Source organism: Sceloporus occidentalis, unplaced genomic scaffold (genome assembly GCF_023333645.1).
Source record: "Sceloporus occidentalis isolate IW3139 unplaced genomic scaffold, rSceOcc1.0.p SCAF_1, whole genome shotgun sequence".
NCBI classification, from domain to species: Eukaryota; Metazoa; Chordata; class Lepidosauria; order Squamata; family Phrynosomatidae; genus Sceloporus; species Sceloporus occidentalis.
The window spans coordinates 303,600,112-303,617,942 of NW_028316981.1; the positions used below are offsets into that span (position 1 = coordinate 303,600,112).

A 17,831-nucleotide genomic window follows, 5' to 3' on the forward strand; every position below is an offset into this window, starting at 1 on the left:
GCAAATCACCCTCGAAGGAAATCCCCCTGAAAATCCCTGAAATGCCTCCAAATTCCCCAGGGCATCTGGGTCAGGAGCAGGACATCTAGGTCAGGGGGTGGGACTCCTGGGTCAAAGGGCTGCAAAGCACTATGGGAAGACAAAAGGGGGTGGGGACTTCCAGGTCGGCCATTTTGGGGGGGCAGGGAACTTCTGGGTCAGCCATTTTTTGGGGGGCAGGGACTTCCAGGTTGGCCATTTTTGGGGAGGGAAAGGCATTTTCAGCCAATTTTGGGGGGCAGGAAGTGAAAGAATTCTCTTAAACTGAAAGGCTTTTAATTACCCAATGGGAACGTTTAATTCTCCAGAAATTCCCCATAAATTTTCTATATGCCTGGAAATTACCTGGAAAGGCTTTTTATTACCCAGAAACTGGAGAATTCCCCAGAACTTGGCAACAGTGGGTGCAATAGACAGAAGCAGTATCCCTGTCAAAATTGTCCCTCATGGCTGCTTGCTGTAAATCTGGATTGAGGGACTGTCACAATCCCCTTGTATTCTCTACTCTATTGAATACATTTTAGGGATTGTACATACATACCAGTCACAAATGCGTAACTCTAGGTTATGCACCAGCGTTATTGAACTGAAAATCTGTATCACAAGGCAGTGAACAGGAATGTTTGTAACATTACTGCTCTCAATTCCTATTCCCCTTGAATGCTAAGAACTGCCTTACGTGATCCTCATGACTGTAATTCCTGACTTCAAGTACAGTTCCTCTTTGAAAATGTTACTTTCAGAGGATTGCATTAATGGTTCTTGACACTGGCTCACAATGATCACAGTGTTACCTACTTCCACTGGCTCTCATCCTTTAACTATCTAATGCTCTTCATTGTAGTCAAAGGGTGATAGACCATATATAACTACAGAAATGGAGAGGATCTGAAGGGCCATCCTGCACAGTGCCCTGTTAGCTCTGTAATACACAACTAAGTGTCCTTCTTAGATGGCCATCCAACCTTTGTTTCAAAAATCCAAATCGTAAAGAGTCCACCTTTTGAGCTAATTCATTCTGCTATTAAACATCTCTTACCATAAGAAAGTTCTACAGTTACCCAGCCAGATCTCTAGGCTTCAAATGTGTTTGTTGGGTTTACATGTTTGCACAGCAGTCATTTCAAAGTAAGTCCAACTGGCAAGTTATTGATTATGTTTGCCATTCAATTAGCCAGTCTTCTTATTGGACATCTCTCCCCATCCCACCAATGGGGCATCTATCCTAAATTTGATGTATAAAAGGAAATATAGTATGGTGGTACTGAAGTCTAAAAGGAAGGTTTTAAAATGAGAATATACATAAATTGTATTCATTCTCTTCCTTTCCCTTTCCTGTTTGTATATATCATTAGCTGTGTCTTACCATCCGAAAGGGTCCTGACTGTCAGGTCTTCTGATGATACTCCAGGTCCATAGCGATTGTAAGCCAGAAATCGTAGGGTGTATTCTGTGAATTTCTTCAACCCTTCCAACTTGTATGATAGATCATTAACTTCTATATTCTGGGCAGAAATAAAATTGAAAACATTATTACTGCAAAGAATTATCATACAGATCAGAACATGACACTAAGGGCTGCAATTGGTATTTCACATTTTGTTTTATGCACCCAGAGATAAGCAGAGTCATTCATTCATAGCAGTTATGGTGCATACTGGCCATCTTAAAGAGGTGTTTAGCATCACATCTCCTTAATTTTAATCAAATCATTCTGGGCTCATTCACACAACACAATTATTGCACTATGATTCCACATTAACTGCCATCACTCAATCCTATAGAATCCTGGGATACGTGGTTTGGGGAGTTATCTAGCTGCGAATTCTAAATTCTTTCCCCAGAAGTGTAAGTCCCAGCACCCCATAAGACAGAACCATGGCTGTTAAAGAGGAATCATAGTGCTATAACTGTGTAGAGTGAAGGACCCCTCTATGTTAGTATTTAAAACAGACTTTGGAAAAGATACTCATGCGACAGCCAGGAGTGCCTGTTATCAGCTTCGGCTGATACACCAGTTGTGCCCCTACCTGGAGCACTGGAACCTAGAAACAGTTGTACATGCTCTAATAACCTCTCGCCTTGATTTCTGCAATGTGATCTACATGGGGCAACCTTTGTGCATCCGGAAGCTCCAATTGATACAAAGTATGGCAGCCAGACTGGTAGCCGGAAAATCCAAGTTTGACCATATTACATCTATTTTAAAATCACTACATTGGCTGCCTATTAGCTTCTGGGCACAGTACGTGGTGTTGGTTATTACCTATAAAGCCCTACATGGCCTGGGTCCAGTCTACTTGAAGGAATGCCTCCTCCCATACAATCCTTCCCATGCATTCAGATCCTCCGGGAAAAACCTTTTACAATCTAGAAAAACCAGACTGGCGGTGACCTGCCAGAGGTCCTTCTCTGTCACCGCTCCAAAAACCTGGAATGACCTGCCGGAAGAGATTCGCCAATTATCCTCACTCGAGGCTTTTAAAAAGGTGGCAAAAACCTTTCTCTTCCGGCAGGCCTTCCCCGATTGATAATGTCCAGGACCAATTGAATCCCCCTTTTATTATTTGTGATTTTTTTAAAACTTTGATGTATTGTTATGTACTTTTTAAACATTTTTTACTGTTTAATTTTATAGTTGGGAGAGAGTGTTGGGTCAGGGTTTTGTGGGGCTTGTTGTTTTTATTGTTGTATATTGTATTTACTTTGTTGTTACCCATCTCGATCCTCAGTCAGAAGAGGCAGGATATAAATAAATAAATAAATAAATAATGATAATAATAATAATTATTATTATTATTATTCTGACCATAGTGGCTGGCATATTTCAGGGCTGTTGTCCAAAAAGGTAACTGTTCCAATATCTAATTTAAGCTGAATTTCACTATGAATATGATGCTGGAGACCAAAGTTTGAATCCCCGCTCAATGATGAATACCTACTAGGTGACCTTGGGATAGTCACACAGTCTCAGCCTCAGAGGATGGCAATGGCAAACTGCAACTGAAGAAACGTGCCAAAAAAACCTCTGTGATAGGTTCACATTAGGGTCACCATAAATCAGAAATGACTTGAAGTCACCCAACAACAACAACAACATCCAAAGTAGTGCTTAAATCAGTATTACTTCATGTGCAGTATAGTTTTTAAAGCATATTTAACAAATGTATTTCATATCAATAGCAGCATAAATATATTTTCTTTCCCTTTCTTTGTATGGACAGCATTATTAAGAGTGCATGGGGAAGGGACAGGTAGGAGGAATGACTGGCTAGTTGACACTCATGCTCTCTTTCATCTGCCATCTGAGGTAGCTGGTGGGTTCAGCCCTGCCTTGTGGGCTTTCCTGGAGCTCAGATGAAGTAATCCAGCATTTCTATTATACCATATAAAACAATGGCTTGGACCTTGTGGTTCGTCCCAATTAGAGTGGACCCAGTGAATTAGTTCTAGGATGTTCCATCAATACATATGCAAATCACTTTAAATCAGTAGGCTTGCTCTAGTAGTTGGAACTAACAGTGGGATTTGGGCCAGTAACCATGACCTTTACAGCTGCTATGTGATGTCAGATGCTGGATGTGAGGTATGCCTTTACACTGCAAGGAACTTCATTAGCCAACCCATTTTTGATGGATTCCACTAAAAACACTGGAAACACCATAGAAACGTTACAGCAAATATGCATATGTATTTTGTAATTCTTCCCCTTATTCTTTTTTTTTCCTTTTGGGGAGAAGGAGGGTCCATGTTTCAGTTTGTTCATTTGCTTACCTGTTCCTTTCCAGTAGTTACTTCTGTACAGTATAGTCTATAACCTTGAACTGGACCATTTGCATAGGCAGGGGGTTCCCATGTAATAAGTATTGAGGTAGGTGAAGTAGATATAGCCCGTAGGTTTTCTACTGGTCCTGGAACTTGCACTGTATGGGGCAGATGGGTGGGGGGAATGACAGAAAACACAAATAGTTAAAGTTGCAAGTTTATATATTTAGGAGGGGTAGGTGAAATACCAACATCTATGTACCACCATCAGAGTCCATATTGCCTTATGGAATTACACAGGCAGTATAGACAGGTCCTCACTCACAAGGGACACATAATCTAAAATAGACAGCAGGCAAACCAAAGTAAGAGGAAAGGAAGGGTACCATGAATATAAAAGAAAGCACTGATTCATTACAGAGGCTTGAGAAAACAGTTAATTCTGATTTGTCTCAGTTTGTGATTTTTCCTATTCTCAGTTCATTTCCTCTTGATTCCACATCAGTTTACAATAAAAATAATAATTATTAAAATTAATGAAAATATTCTGTCCAGTCTGAACAGTCCTCCAATGAACTCTCTGAAATAAGAAATGTGCAAAAATCCTTGATGTTGTTACATGGGAAAGTGAGGCATATTCACACTGTAAAACTGTAGAAGTTTGATACCACTTCAACCACCATTGCTCCATCCTATGGGATCCGTAACTGTGATATGGCGAGATGCTTAGAATTCTGTATTAGTCTAGTTCACTCCCATGAACTACTAGCCCAGGGTCACCCAGTGGATTTCTATGGCTGACCAGGGACTTGAACCCTAGTTTTCAGAGTCGTAGTCCAATGTTCAAACCATTACACCACACTGACTCTCTGTTAGCAGCTTACATATATGGTTGCACTTTATGGGCTATGATGTAACACCAATATTCAGTGTTAAGTTGTGGAAGCAGAGCTGAACATGCTGTGCCATTATGCATGTGATGTCACTTGACACAGCATGTGTAGATGTGCAATGAACATTGCACTCATGCATTTCATCTGCAAGTGCACATTCAGTTGCTCAGTGTTACAATTTATGAGAGCACAACCATCACATAGCTGTGTGAGTGTAAAGTGACATTTCATCCCCTTGGTCAAGGATCTCAGTTAATCCTTTCAATATCAAGACCTGCACAATCTAAATAACTACACAACTATGTAGGTATGCTGCAATTTAATGCCTTTTTGTCTGCCTACTGCATCTGCAGTAGGAGAGACAGACAAAGCTAGAAATGCTTTACCAGTTTGGCCTCCTGAACAGCATTTACAGGCAAAAAAGTATAAATCAATGAAAAGCTGGCAGCCCCAATCATAAAAAACAATACAAATGGACTTTAAAAGGCATTTAATATTAATACTCAGTTGTAAAATCAATACAGTTAGCATGCTTTCCCCTTCTTCAACTCCCCAAGCTTTCTATTTCATTACACGATGGACAGTTGAACTAATGTGTTTTACTTCTCAGCTGACAGAAAGGGTTCGGTAACCCTTAATATTTCCACTGTTAAATAACAATTTTTGGAAAATTAACATTTATGTTTGGTCTTTCCTTTACCTTAAAAGTTATTTTTGCTTTGAGTGCTATGCTGAACTTTTTCAAGTTATATAATAGATTGTGCCACAAACAAACAAACAAAAACTGCTCAAAACCTTTGATAGATTCTTCCAGAAAGATGTGCTGTAAAATATTCGCTTCAAAAATTCTGCCCCATTTTTTAATAACAATCACTATCCTGAACCACATCCAAACACACACACAGGGTGAAATCCTCATATTAGTCCTGATTTGAGGAGATCCAATGAATCCGTGAGATGTACCTATGTCTTGCTTCACCATTGCATAATTGCACTTGAACCCTGGTCTCCAGAATTGTAACCCACCACTCAAGCCATTACATCATGCTGGCTCATAGGTTGTACTTTTGCATTTTTGAATTTTTTTTTTAATTTACTGATATTCTTCCTGGAGAAATGTTTATGAATAGATTTAGAAGTACAGTGCGCCTGTGCCATGCAGAAGCCCCATTACTTTCAATGGGGCTCGAGCATACGTGGGGTTTTTTTTACACAGGAGGGTCCAAACGGATTCCCCATGTATAAAAAGGGCGCACTGTAAAATTAATGGGTCCAAGAGCCATTGACTGATTGATTGGATTCAAGAACAAATCAAGCCTGAATTCTTCCTAGAAACCAAGGTGACTAAACTAAGACTGCCATACTTTGGACTTATCATGAAAACAGATCATTTTTGTGTCTTCAAGTCATTTCTAGCTTATGGAGACTCTAAGGCCAATCTATTAAGGGGCTTTCTTCATAACATTTGTTCAGAGGGGGATCACCTTTGATTTTGTCTGAAGCTGGAAGAATGTGACTTGCTCACCCAGCAAATTTCCGTGGACAAGTGGGGATTCAAACTCTGATCTCCAGAGTTGTAACCCAGTACTCAAACCACTACACCACACTGGCTCTCAAGAAAACAGGACTTATTAGAAAATATTATAATGTTCAGCAAGGAAGAAGGCAGTAGGAAAAGAGGAAGACTGCATTGCAGGTGGATAGAATCAAAGAAACCACAACTCTGTGTTAGCAAGACCTGAGCAGACATGGAGGTCTCTCATTCATAGGGTTGCATAAGTCGAAGTCAACTTGACAGCAGTTAACAACAGCAACAATAGAAAACAAAACAAAACTATGGCCGGTCACACACCGGCACTTGGGACGTCCGCAGGACGTCCCATTTTAAAAAAGGGGCGTCTCTTCTAGACGCTCCTGGGTCTAATACGGACTCTGTCCGTACAATATGGCACCGGCCGTTCCACACGGCCGGCGCCATCTTTACGTATCGGACGCATAGCGTCCGAATGAGTCGCAGCACCTATGACGTTGCAAATGCGCCAGCGGCGCCTCGCGACGTCATAGAGGCGCCGCAAGAAGGAGCTCCATTTTGGAGCTCCTTTTTTGCTCTGTGCGGGAGCCGCGCGGTGTGGCTGCTACGGCTCTCGCACGGAGCAAGCGGCAGCGGCGGCAGACCGCCTCAAAGCGGCGGTCCATAACCCGCCTATACTACCTACAATCTTTTTTCAAAAACTTAATGCTCACTTCACTCAAAATGACCATAGAAGATCTTGAAGACTTTTTGGGCCATTAAAAACAAAAACAAAACTATTGCCCTTGGACCATACTATGGAGGACACAAAAATGTCCATGTGGAGAGGTGTCAGTTTGCCTACCCTTGCAGTAGAAAAACCTACATGCCTCTTTCTAAACTGCCCAGCCAAAGTGGTAGAATTCAAAGATATTGCTGTCTTAGTCTGTAGAATCAGTATGTAGAGAGATCTTGTAGCACTTTTGAGACTAACTGACGAACGAAGTTGACAGCATGAGCTTTCATAGACTAAAGTCTACTTCCTCAGATGCATGGTATCATAGGATGAAACAATGGCAGTTAAATGGAATTGAAACACTATAATCCTGTGTGAAATTGTGAAAACGCCCTTGAAGGGAGCCATCATTATTTGGTAATTAAATCCCTTATTGTGGTTAGAGCCAGTGTGGAACAGGACACTGTGTGAAAGACTGGTAAACAAGTGTAGTGTAGCCAATTTAGGGCAATGTCTAATGCTTGTATCTAATTCCATGAGTTCTAATTTTCCCTTTTGCAGTATGGCTCTCTATTCCTACAGATATGGTCTGCTAAAAACTGGCAAAACCTCATATTGACCAATGTCATCATGTAAAGAATATGCCTTGTGCTAGTAAAGCTATTTTGGAAGAAATTGCAATGATCAAACCCAGGACCTCTTGTCTTAAAACATGCCCTCTTCTGCTGAAACATAGACCTTCAATAAAATATAATGGTTGTTAGACTTGCAAACAACTCTAGCTATCATTTTGTAGGTTTTTTGATACCTGTTAAATGCAAATCTTCCCTTTCCATACAAAAATTGCTTTCCATAGCTGTTTAAAGGAACAGGTCATAGATGTGAAGAGTTTAGATTTGTGATGCCTTTTTAGTGAAAGACTAAAAACAGCTGAGTAAGTGTCACACTCTAAGGTAGTTATTAAAAATTCTGAAGCCAAATCAGTTTTCAGTCCTTCAATATCAGCAAAAAGATTGTGATTGCTCAGAATTGGAGGGAATCCAGTTCCTGGCCTAAAAATGTCTGACTCTTTCCAGTACGGTACGTAGAAGATATTGTTAAATTAGTTAATTTTCTTAGAGTTAAGAACAAATCAAAGTCAAGATTCTTTTATTCACAGTTTACCAGATCCCCATGGAATGTACACAACCACTATTGCATCCTCCTGTTTGGATTCCTTAACAAATATTATTGAGAAGCATAACGCATCTGGTTATTAGTGATAATATAGTCATCATGACTAATAGACATTGGTCACTTTCTATAACATGAAAAGTTGGCACACAATATTACAACCTTACTATGCATCATGGATGTCTCTCTCCACTTATTTCATTCTCAAATGCAAGAAAGCAGAAGTTTAAACGTTTTCTCACTGCTGAGTGAATGATATTTGTAATGCGTTTTCATATTTTGGACCACCCCCCCCCCCCCCGCATTTTACAAGAGATGGTTCAAAACAAGTGAAGCTTTGGTTTTTTTTGTTCTGTTCTGGGGGAAAAAGGCAAAAAAATTCATATGGCTGAACCATTTTCTCATCAGTGTGTCCTGTCAACACACACTTTCCCATTGAAGATGAGAAAAATTATGACCTCTGTTTACTTTTCTACTGTGAACTGTGTGAAGCAATATTTCCTTTTGTCTGTCTTCAGCTTTGGTTCCCAGACTTGGGTTTCCATATGTTAGATTTCATCTCCCAGATGTCTCTGGTAACAAGGCCATCAATGAAAGATTCTGAGAGATTCTGAGAGATTCTTGAAATCAGTTATAGGAACCACTGATTGTAAGATCCTCTCCTTAGCTAAGAATTAGTTTTCCACTTCTCTCCAAATTCTACATTTACCTGAACAGAGAAAATATGTCAGTGATATGACTTACTATATGTGAAGAATGTATTCTACCAGAAATCAATGAATCTTCCTCTCAAACTAAACCATATGCTGCCCTTTAAAAAATGAAATATCATATCTATAAAAATTCTTGTTCAGAGTCATTTTTTCATTGATATCTCAGCTGTAGTATCAGTGGCGGCCCTAAGATTGGTGTCACCCTGTGTGGTAATTTATGGGGACAGGAATTCCGGGGGGAGGACTATCAGGAGCAGGATGTTCGGTGGACTTCTGGGACACATGGGAGTGCATGTGCATGCCAGGCATGCCACTGCGTGGCCAGAGGACTAAAGAGCAGCCACATGACCCCAGGTAGGGCAGAGGAGCAGCCGCGCAGCCACACAGAGAGCTGGGGAGAAGCTGTACAGCACTGGAAAGGGTGGAGGAGGAGTTGCACAGCATCAGAGAGGGCCAGAGAGAAGCTGTGCAGCCTGGAGAGAGCCAGGGAAAACCTGCACAGCCCTGGAGAGTGATGGAGAGAGGGTCAGGGACAAACCAGGTATCACCCCCCCTTCTGCGATATCAGCTGGTGTGGTCTGAAATCCCCCCCCCCCCACACACACACACCAGCAGCATTACTGTGTAGTATGATTAACATACCTCACATATAGAGAAGGCTTATACTACTGTATATACTTGACTATAAATTGACCTCATGTATAAGTCAAGAGCAGGTTTTGAAGCCAAAATTATGGACTTTGATATGGCCTGTAGATAAGTTGAGAGTAAAGCTTAGGATCACAAAACAAAGGATGTAAAGAATGAAGCAAAAGGAAATGATGCCAAAGAAATTACTATTTGTTATACAGTGCACCCTTGCCTTACGCGGGTTATCCGTTCTGGACTAAGCTGAAAGCCGCATATCATGCGGGCACATTGTATGTTGTATGCCAGACTAAGGTTGGATGTATGAGAGAGTAGAAGGGGGCTAGTGCATCAGGACAAGTTACAGTCTTGATTTTTACCAGAGGATAATTGATTTTTTTAAAAAAATAAGAGCTAAAGTACGTTGACCCTTTGATAAATCAAATCAGGTTTTTTGATTAATTTCCCCCTATACTTATACATCAATATATACAGTATGTTAGACCATTGTACCATCAAACTTTATAACAGAATCTATTTAGAAACTGCAGTTTGGTACAAAGCACAGCCAAACATTATGCTTTAGTCTATGCATATCACCCAAATTGTGAAGCTATTAACAATTTGGAAGGAAGGAAATGTAAAAGTGAGATCAAAGAAACTGATAGTGTTTATGCTGATGGCGGCTCACAAGGTTATAGCTGAAAGCTGAGAAACTGCAGAACTTCTAATAATGAATTCTTGGTATAATGGTCAGGGGCATATGCAGCTATATTTATCAAACTTTTTCCCCTGATTATGGGAAAGAGATGTAACATAAATTGTTATGATAGAAATTATGCAGAAAATTTCCAAGCTGCCAATAAATTCCTTGTAGTTTTTTATCTGCAATATAGGTGGGAGGGGGTATTTTTTTTTAATTAAAAAACACTTTCTTTTCTCAAGAATCAGAAGAAATACGTTGGAGCCATCCTTTTTAATGTTCCTTCCTTCCTTTCCACTTTTTTCATTTCTTGTTGTTTGTTATTACTTGTGAATCCTGTCCTTGCTAACTTTGCTGGCTTGATAACTTTTCCTTTTTCTGTATGGGGAAGCTGTATTTCCAAATATTTATGTTTATCAGAAGTTTTCATTTGAGGAGGCAGAATTCTTATCTGGGAGGCAATGGCTTCATTTTGCCCCTCACCCACAACTACACTCCTGTGCACAATACCAATTATTGCAATTTTCAGCACAGTTACTGCAAACAGGATCCTAAAGATAATAAATAGTCATCTGTCTGGCTCCATATGGAGAACGGCAGGGAAGCTTTTATACAAACTAGTCCTTATCTCTTTCAGGCCCCCAAATGATTAACATAAATCTGTGTGGGAAGAAATGCAAATGGTAAACAATTTTGCACTAACAACTTGAAAGCCCTGGCTACTTTTAGGGATTGAGCATTTTCCAATACATAACTGGGGGTTGGGCTGAACTTCTAGGGTTTCCAGACCTCAAGGGCCTTGTCCTAACTTTTCAGTTTTCATGGATGTCTCCAGGCAGGAGGTGAAGGCACAAATTCTCAAGGTTTTTTGTTAGTGTGTGTGTGTGGAAGTGCTCAGTTTCAGAAAAGCGGAAAGGGCAGTCATCAAAACCCTAAGTAGCTTGCTGAACTACTGCAAGGCTTAACTGAATTGTTGCCAAAACTAGTAAAGATCCTTCAGGGGATTTATGTATTTAATCAACTTCCCCTTCCTTCCCAATCACTGTGGTGCCAGGGCTCACCCTCCATTTTGTGCTGCATCCACCTTCTAGCTAGAACCAAGCAGGCTGGATATAATATTCTTTGTTCCCAATGCCTAGATTAATTAGGAAGGAATAGTCCTCTCATTTCACATGGATCTGAGAACAGCCCCTTTAGCTAGGATTTCTGTCTTAATTGACAAATAGGAAAGTTTGTGTATGTATGTATCAACACGGGTTTCAGAGAAAGAAATCATGCCAGACAAATCTAATCTCTTTTTTTGATAAAATTACCAGCTTGTTAGATAAAGGATATAGTATAGCTTGATTTCAGTGAGGCTTTTGACAGGGTTCTCCATGACATTCTTGCAAACAAGCTAATGAAATATGGGCTAGACAATGTAAATGTTACATGCATTTGTAATTGGTTGACTGGCCAAACCCAAAGGGTGCTCAACAATGACTCATTTTCATCCTGGAGAGAAGTGACCAGTGGGGTCCCACAGGGTTCTATCCTGGGCCCAGTGTTGTTCAACATCTTTATCAGTGACTTGGATGACAGAATTGGGGTATACTTATCAAATTTGCAGATGACACCAAATTATAGGAGTAGCTAATACCCGTGAGGACAGGATCAAACTTCAGAATGACCTTAATAGATTAGAAAGCTGGGCCAAACTAACAAAATGAATTTCAACACGGAGAAATGTAAGATACTGCACTTAGGGCAGAAAAATGAAATGCACAGATATAGGATGGGTGACACCTGGCTGAATGAAACTACATGTGAAAGAGATCTAGGAGTCCAAGTAGACCACAAGTTGAACATGAGTCAACAGTGCGATGTGGCAGCTAACAAGGCCAATGAGATTTTAGGCTGCATCAATAAAAGTATAGCATCTAGACCAAGGGAAGTAATAGTGCCACTCTATTCTGCTCTGGTCAGGCCCCACCTGGAATATTGTTTCCAGTTCTGGGCACCACAATTTAAAAAGGACATTGAGAAACTAGAGCGTGTCCAAAGGAGGGCGACTAAAATGGTGAAGGGTCTGGAAGCCATGCCCTATGAGGAATGACTTAGGGAGCTGGGGATGTTTAGCGTGGAGAAGAGAAGGTTAAGGGGTGATACGATAGCCCTGTTTGAATACTTGAAAGGATGTCATATTGAGAAGGGAGCTAGCTTGTTTTCTGCTGCTCCAGAGACTAGGACCCAGAGCAATGGATGCAAGCTACAGGAAAAGAAATTCCACCTCAACATTAGGAGGAACTTCCTGACAGTAAGGGTTGTTCGACAGTGGAACAAACGCCCTCGGAGAGTGGTGGAGGCTCCTTCCTTGGAGGTCTTTAAACAGAGTCTGGATGGCCATCTGTTGGGGATGATTTCATTGAGATTTCTTGCATGGCAGGAGGTTTGACTGGCTGTCCTTTGAGGCCTCTTCCAACTCTATGATTCTATGATTCTATGTCTCTCTCTCTGTTAAGGGGGTTGAGACTGCCATGGTTGCCTTGACCGACGATCTGCGTCTGAGCATTGACAGGGGGAGTGTGACCCTGTTGGTGCTCTTAGACCTCTCAGTGGCTTTCGATACTATAGATCATGGCATCCTCTTAGACCGCCTGAGGGGGTTAGGTATCGGGGGCACTGCTTTGCAGTGGTCCCGGTCCTTCTTCTCCAGCAGGTCTCAAAGAGTGCTACTTGGGGACTGTAGCTCCAGTAAGAGGTACCTCACTTGTGGGGTTCCTCAGGGGGCTATTTTGTCCCCGGTGTTATTTAACATCTATATGAAGCCGCTGGGTGAGATAATACGGAGTCATGGTGCTGGGTGTTATCAGTACGCTGATGACACCCAAATCTATTTCTCCCTATCTCCTTCGTCGGCCTCAAATTCCGATGGCATCTCTTCTCTCAATGAATGTCTTCAGGCGGTAATGGGCTGGATGAAGAAAAACAGATTGAAACTGAATCCAGACAAGACGGAGGTGCTCATGGTAGCGGCCCCGAAACCAAGAATTCAGTTGCAACCTCCAGTCCTGGATGGGGTCACACTCTCCTCCAGCGACTGTGTTCGCAGTCTGGGGGTGCTCCTTGACTCGTCGCTCCTGATGACAAATCAGGTAAATGCGACAGTCAGGAGTGCCTGTTATCAGCTTCGGCTGATACGCCAGCTGCGCCCTTTTCTGGAAGTAAGGGATCTCGAGACAGTTGTGCACGCGCTGGTAACCTCACGCCTTGACTTCTGTAATACACTCTACATGGGGCTACCCCTGTGCTTGACTCAGAAATTACAGCTGGTTCAAAACATGGCAGCCAGGCTTGTCTCAGGAACATCTAGGAGGGACCACATTACTCTGGTTTTGAGGTCCCTCCACTGGCTGCCTATCAGCTTCCGGGCCCAGTACAAGGTGTTGGTTATCACCTTTAAAGCCCTAAATGGCTTGGGTCCAAGCTATCTCAGGGACCGCCTCCTCCCGTACAATCCTCCCCGCGCTCTCCGGTCCTCTGGGAGGAACTTACTGCAGCCTCTAAAATCTAGGCTTGCAGCGACCTCCCAGAGGGCATGCTCTGCTGTCGCCCCCAAACTCTGGAACGACCTGCCGGATGAGATCCGTCAGATAACATCATTAGACAGCTTTAAAAAAGCGGCCAAGACGGATCTCTTCCGGCAGGCCTTTCCAGATTACCCATCCCAGCCCAGGTTCCCTGATTCCCTCATTCCTCCCGTGGCCCCATCTTAGTGATGGTTGAGGATCAACAGAGGGACATCAGGGTTTTTAGTTTTTAATTGTTGTTTTTATGCTTTGATATTGTGTTTTTAATATGTTATACTGTTTAATACTGTCTTAAGGGGGGGAGGGATAAAGTGCTTTTAATTGTTATATTTTATATTTTACTATTTGTCAACCACCCGGATTGGTTTGCCATAGGGTGGTATACAAATAAATATTATTATTATTATTATTATTATTATTATTATTATTAAGCTCAGAGCAAGTGTACTTGGTAGTTCACATATAACACATAATGACATCACCAGGGACCATCTTTAGGCCCTTGTCATCACTGGCCAGGATACTTCAGGGGTTGCCCAGTGTATCCTGGCTCCACAGCTGCTGTGACCTGCACCCATTCCTGCACTGCAACAGCTGTCAGAGGGCCATCTGGTGCATCCATTGCCATTATGGGCCACTTGTACTGAGGTCAGAATGAGGCATCCAGCAATGGTCACATGCTGGACACCTTTTTCTAACTTCAAAACAAGTGACCCATGTAGTAGCTGAAATGGTGGGCAGTCCAGTGAGATGCTCATTCAGAATGCGACTGCAGCACAAAAACAGAGGACACCAGATCTTACCAGAAGATCCAGAACAATAAGTAATTTTCATTCATTTAAACTTGTTATGCTCCAGTTCTGATGTGCTGGACAGCATCTGGACTGCCCAAATTGGAACTAGGGTTTGGGCAAACAAATGATGCCAGAACAGGGGACGGGTGGAGAGTATGGGTCTTTATTGCCCATGCAGACAAGGCCACAATCTCAGGTTATGGCATGGACACCAAAGGCCTGGGATGATCCTGAACTGGCAATTCTAATGAACACTACTTGGTTGCCTCAGAGTTTCCTATTCCTTTACCTGTTTCTCCCTATTAAACGTAAAGGGAAAGGTTTTCTCTTGACAAATTTGTCTAGTTGTGATGGACTGTAGGGGGCAGTACCTATCTCTGTTACAAATCCAAAGTGCCAGCATTGTCAAAGATGACTTTGTGGTCATGTGTCCATCATGAGTGCATGGAACCCACCAATGCAGTACCTATTTATCTACTTGCACTTTTTCATGCTTTCAAACTGCTAGGTTGGCACAAGCTGGAACTAGTGATGGGAGCTTACTCCATCACTTCGGGCTTGGGTCTCTGCTGCTCAAACTGCTGATCTGCCAACCTTGCAGTCATCAGAATCAATGTCTTAACTGCTATGCATAACAGAAAGCCCACAAGCAGGATAGGAAAACAATGACCATGTTACTGTTGCTCCTCAACCATATTTGCAACAGCTTCTTACCACTCAAACTGGAAAATCTCTGTAGCCATTGCACCCTCATACAGTTGGCTTGTGGTCTTCTAGAACCATCAGAACACTATGTCCTCTGCCAAGATAAGGAAAAAGCACCAAACCCTAGGGATATAAATCATCCTCAGCTAGAAGGATGAACAATTAAAGTTGTTTCCTCCCCTCTGCAAGAGAAAACATATGTTCCTTCACAGTATTCTCTGCATATTCAAATATTCTGAAGAGTTGCACAGAAATTTGTCTGTGAAGGAAAACATTTTTTTTACAAAATACTTTTCTGAAAACCTGTTATTTGTGACAAAAACCACTGTTTTCCCAAACAAAAAAGTGTCCAGTGAATGAAATAGTCGTTTATGTTTATAAAACACATTTTCTCCACAGATAACTGTTGTGTTTTACACAAGAATTTTTTTCCTCTGCAGAATAACTCCTGTGCATCACAGGAGAACACTGAATAGCAGGAAACATTGCAAAAATTCCTGCTGCTCCATTATTCTTCTTAATGAGAGTTCCTGACTGTTGGGAAACCTGTTTTTTGACCTGGCAATGAATCACTGCAAATATTCTTCCCATCACTCTCAAACACACACCTGTGTGTACTAACCCCCCCCCCCGACAAACACACTGTAAAATGTTATTTCATTTGTGCTCACAAATAATTTTGAAAGGTTTCTTCCTACTCCATGAGATTATGAGAGCTTTTGCACATTTTTTTCAATAATTTTCTGCATTTGGGGGATTTTTTTTGCACCAAAAATGTGGAGGAGGAGGTTGTCACAAAGCCTTTTTCACATAAAACGTTGTAATTTGTGCAATTACATGGTTTTCTGAATTTTGTTTAAATATGTTTTCCACAAAAAGTTCTAAGCAATAAAAAGTAAATAAAAATAAATCTTTTGGTAGTTGACCATTTCCTCAGCTGACTTGTTCCATTGTGACATCCTTTCTTACTGAGGATGAAAAAGGTTCCCGAGTATTATTTAGATTTCTATCACAACAACAACAAACATCAACAGCAATGTAAAATTTATTTTGAGCTTTCTACATACAGATCATTTGCTCTGCCTCACTGATCAATAATCTTAGAAATTATCCTAGTTAAACCACAATTTAAGAGAACTGAATGGCAGAGAGGAGGGAGCCTATTGAATAATCACGGAATGAATATAGGCAAAATCTGTTCATTTGCTATCTGTAAGAACAACACTTAACAATGTATGCCCCATCTTTCTACCAAAAACCTCAATCTTCCTTTCTGATAGTTGTTCTGTTCTGCTAGACAGTTGTAAGTCCATAAACACAAAATCCTTCCCATGTCATGCACTCAGTGAATCCTAAACTTGCAGCACATAAATTTTCCTTTCCCTTTTCAACAGGCATTTCTCATCTTGATCCTCTACATTAAAAACATATTCAAAATAAGCCTTTTATGAATGAAGCTATTTGTGCACTTAAACAGTGTTCACTTTCATCATGTGTGGTTCTCCTTCTCTTCCTTGTCCTCTTCCATCTCCTCCTGCCTCCTTGAAGTTTAACAGCATTAATTACACTTTATAAATTCTGCTTCTGGGTTGTGTAGGGTAATATAACTTCAAAAGACTTGGAGGCAATGTAATTATTAACATAATGAAATCCCAGCTCCCCTGCTCTGAACATGTTCAGAAGCTATGACAGCCTTTTGGCAAGAAAAACACACACACACCTTTACTGTTGGTCGATACAGGTTGAGAGCCACATTTCAGAAGGAGGTGATTCTGTTCTCTTTTAGACATTTGCAATTTCTGTACATCAGTATCTTCAGTGATGGCTTGATATTTTCTGTTGTTCATTATTATGAGGAATTATATTACTGCACTGGCATATCTACATCTGATGGGAAATGACTATCAGTTTGGAAGATGCTAATAAATTCATAGTTCATTTGTGAATGTAAGGGCTTCAGAAAGGGGCTAATAAGCCACTCTTACAGCATTTGGAAAACGTATATTTTCAAAGAGCGCTAGGGCTTTTGGTGAAAACCAGTATGCAAAGTCCCAGGTATCATAGGAGGAGAATCCCTTCTTTCCCAGACAGTACAACTGGAAGCCACTGCTCCTCTAGGCAATTATGATTTGAAGATATGGGGAGATTGGGGTTTGGGATATTGCAATGTGGGTAGGATAAAAGGGGTCCATGGGACTTGGGACTGGGCCAAATTCTGATTGCTAGGCTCTTCCGAGCAACCCAGCCAAATATCCAGACAGTGTTAGCAAGGCTGTTGAAGTGCTTTCTGGTTCATCAACTTGTGCGCCACCCTAAAGAATAATCACATCAAAAGAGATGAGCAGTTAAAGCAGAATGAAAACCTGGGAAACCCCTCATTGTAAAACATGAGCTAGCTCTAATTCTAGGTACTGGGATCCAAAAAAGTGTGTCTTTTTATTTCCCAGAAATGAGCTATGTTATGCTACACTCTGAGTTTACCCAAAACCTTAGCCCTTTATGAACCAGAGTTTTGCTTTTGGACCCAGGATGAAAAGACATTCTACTACATAGCTCCAAACTCCTACTGGTTTTTGCTTCACTAACTCTGATAGCCAGGGGCCC

General features: G+C 41.3%; 1 long non-coding RNA gene across 1 annotated transcript in view; it reads right to left on the bottom strand.

The window, feature by feature from the left end:
• Positions 1–1,411: 1,411 nt before the first annotated feature.
• LOC149324178 (uncharacterized) overlaps positions 1,412–17,831 on the bottom strand; it is a 62,280-nt gene continuing 45,860 nt past the window's right edge. The window contains exons 3-4 of the long non-coding RNA XR_016277913.1: positions 3,814–3,962; positions 1,412–1,544 (exon numbers count right to left, since the gene is read on the bottom strand). This is a non-coding gene — a long non-coding RNA (uncharacterized LOC149324178). The remainder of the gene's footprint in view (positions 1,545–3,813; positions 3,963–17,831) is intronic.